Source organism: Lepidochelys kempii, chromosome 22 (genome assembly GCF_965140285.1).
Source record: "Lepidochelys kempii isolate rLepKem1 chromosome 22, rLepKem1.hap1, whole genome shotgun sequence".
NCBI classification, from domain to species: Eukaryota; Metazoa; Chordata; order Testudines; family Cheloniidae; genus Lepidochelys; species Lepidochelys kempii.
The window spans coordinates 3,935,464-3,938,797 of NC_136401.1; the positions used below are offsets into that span (position 1 = coordinate 3,935,464).

At 66.0% G+C, this 3,334-nt stretch overlaps 1 non-coding gene across 1 annotated transcript; it reads right to left on the reverse strand.

Moving 5' to 3' along the window:
• Nucleotides 1-1,197: 1,197 nt before the first annotated feature.
• On the reverse strand, nt 1,198-1,271 carry TRNAN-GUU (transfer RNA asparagine (anticodon GUU)). The gene has a single exon. It is a non-coding gene; the product is annotated as a tRNA-Asn (tRNA).
• Between the last annotated feature and the right edge of the window lie 2,063 nt (nt 1,272-3,334).

Below are 3,334 nucleotides of genomic sequence, written 5' to 3' on the forward strand. Positions count from 1 at the left end.
TATCCTGCCATCCCCCGCGCGTCTCCCGCGTCACCCCTTCCCCTGCTGTCGCCTGCCCGTCTCCCGCGTCGCCCCTTGCCCTGCCATCGCCCTCCCATCTCCCACGTCGCCCCTTCCCCTGCCATCCCCCGCCCGTCTCCCGCATCGCCCCATCCCCTGCCATCCCCTGCCCGTCTCCCGCATCGCCCCATCCCCTGCCATCGCCCGCCCGTCTCCCGCATCGCCCCTTCCCCTGCCATCCCCCGCCCGTCTCCCGCATCGCCCCTTCCCCTGCCGTCGCCTGCCCGTCTCCCGCATCGCCCCATCCCCTGCCATCCCCCGCCCGTCTCCCGCATCGCCCCTTCCCCTACCATCACCCTCCCATCTCCCACGTCGCCCCATCCCCCGCCGTCACCTGCCCGTCTCCTGCATTGCCCCTTCCCCTGCTGTCACCCGCCTGTTTCCTGCAGCCTCTGCACGGCCACGTAGTGGGGGAACCTCGCTACAAGTGCAGAGTGGGCAGCCTCTTCCATTGCAACACCATGGGCGGGACGTGAACCGCCATCTGGGGGAGACTGACCCCCTACCCCACCCCTTCTGCATGAGGCCCCGCCCTTTCTGCAAATCCCAAAGCCCAGAGCCACCCCCCCACACCACAGCTGCCAGCTCCCGCCCCAGGCTAGTGCCCCCAGGCTTCCTCCCAAGCCCAGAGTGGGCTGCATGGCCCCAGCCTCCGAAGCCCCGGGGCACCGGGAGGGTGGGTGACACGGCCCCGACTCAACCTGCCATTGAGTCGCGGGGCTCTGCGCTCCATCAGCCGGGGCGGGCCAGGCTGCGGTCGGGCCTGAGGCTGGGGCAGCACGGCCCCGCTTCCCTGAGGAGGCATGAGGCGGGCCAAGAGCTTTGCGCAGCCAACGGGAAGTGGGAGGGAGGCGTCTTCGAACTGGCGCGTCGTCCGTTTCTCTCTTGCCGCTTGCGGGGGAGGCGGGAAGGGAGCGAAACGTTCCCATCTGAATGTTTTGTGCTCGGCCGTGAGGATTAAGCCCGAGCCCCCGGCGTGGCTGCTGGGAGATGGGTTTCTGACTCACATCCAGGGCACTCTGCGGGCCACCAGCTGAAACCACTGAGGCCAAGAGGCATGGTTCTGAGATGGCAAAAAGGGGCCTTTGAGGCTCCTAACAGGTCTTGAGGAGCAAGGGAATAGCACGGGATTACCGCCGTCCCTGGGTGGGCTCGAACCACCATCCTCTCGGTTAACAGCCGAACGCGCTGACCCATTGCGCCACAGTCACATGTAGTGAGGGCAAATGTCCCCAGCACAAAGGTCTCCCAGCTCCAGCACTCACCTGCGGCGGGAAGCAGAGCGCCGGGGCCGGGAGCCGGTGGAGGAGATCGGGCCGGGGGCCGGGCTGCTCAACTTCCCGCCACGGCCGGTGAGTGCGGGGGGGCGGTTTTCCCTTTCCCCAACCCCACCTCCCGAGCGACACCGCTGGGTCCAGGGCAAGGGAAGCAGAGTGGGCTGCTCTCCGCCCCCCACTAATGCCTGTGGGGCCCCCAAAAGTGCCCCCTCAGCTCCTGCCTCCCAGACCCTGGGGGGAGGGGGAGGCCTGGGGCCCCACACAGCCCCCCAGAGGGTGGGCTGCGTAGGGCACTCAAATGGCTCGGGACAGCCCTGAATGTGGTCATGTGGTTTTCCCAAACACAGGCTTGATTCTCTTTCCCTGTTACTAGAAGGTCTCATTGGCTCTCCGCCCCCGCACAGCTGGGGAGGGGGGACATGTGGCCTTTTCCCCCAGCAGAAGGGTGATGCCTGCCTAGCGAGTGAGGGTCGGTTTGGGGGACCCCGCACTCCGGGCAGGATCAGTGCAGATCTCTGCCCTTCACTCAGCCAAGAAGGAATGTTTTTCGCTAACAACCCAAGTGGGCAAGTCCGTCCCCACAGAGCAACCCCATGCTCCGCACTCCCTGAGCCCCGGGGAGAAGGGACCTTCTGCGGCTGGAATCCCACCCGGCTGGTGCCTTGAACCCGGGGCTGAGCCGACGCGAGAAGGAAGTGAGCGAGCTCGGCGCTCTCCGGCGCCACCCGCTGGAGAGCAGAGGGAATTGAGTGAGCGACGTCCTGGCTAATTTAAATCTCACCTTGTTCTCTGCCTGCAGGCTGCCCTGGAGGTCTGGGGAGAGGCCTGAGCATGGCAGCTCCTTATTTGCGTGTTAAAAGCGGCAGTTTAGGGCCACTGGGGTGAAATGTGAGTAAGTGTTGGGGCTGGGACCCACCTGTCTAGTGCAGGCAGTGGGGAGCCTGGCTGAGCAGAGCCTGGCCCTGCTGGGGTGTGCGGTCACCCTCAACGGGGAGCAGGGTGCTGTGTGTGCGTGCGTGCGGGCTGCCTGCCAGCCGGGGGGGGGGCCTGAAACTGGCCTCTGGAGCTTCTCTCTGCTGCAAGCATCGTGGTTGGGGGAGTACTGTGCCCGTTTTTGCTCTTTGCATGGTGGCTCCTGTTCCCTGAGGGCGGTGCAGCAGGTGGGGGAAGGGAATCGAGGCACAGTTGCTGGCTGTGCTGGCTGCTTGCAGTGGGGACGTGTGCTGGGGAGCGGTGTCCCCGCAGCACTGCTCGAGGCTGCTGGTGCAGGGCGGAAGACAGGCAGGGGCCAGGAGCTGTCTGGCAGCGTGAGAAGAGGGGTGGTGCCTGGATGGCTGGTGTTGGCCTGCCCGCTGTTACATTTCGGACAGACTCATCTCCCCTTGGCTGTCACTACGCGACGCTGTCTGACAGCGATGCTGGGCTGGGCCGCCAGGGCCTTGTGAGCTCAGAGCTCAGCACACGCTCGCGAGAAGCGGATCGAGGACGAGGGGCGCTGGTTCCCGCTGCCGGGGCGGAGGAACAGAGACCGCAGCAGCGGGCCCACCTCCTGCCTGGCGAGAAGCTGCAGCACCCGGGGTGTTCACCGGTGCATCCACTTGCACGCGCTGCTGTTTTCTGACTGTTGCTGAGTGACGGTTTCTGCCTGAGCTGGCAGCCAATGGGCTGTCACTGCCTGGGGGTGGAGCTCGCTGCAGCTCAGAAACATCTCGAAGCCCTGGGCCGTTGGGAGTCGCGGGCTAGAGGCGGGAAATGGCCGGGCTGCAGCGCAAGGCTCCTGGGGGCAGCAAACAAGCTCTGGGGTTCACTTGCAGCGGCTGGGAGCTGCAGGGTCCATACACAGTGGTTAGGGCCTGTGGGGGCTCCCCCGTCACCCATGGCTACTGCGAGCTCCAGAGTCTGCCTGTGGAAGATGTGAGGCCTCCCCCCAAACACTGGCTGGGTGCTCCTGGGTCCCTTGGCCACAAAGGGAGCTCGGGGTCCATCTGCAATGGCCT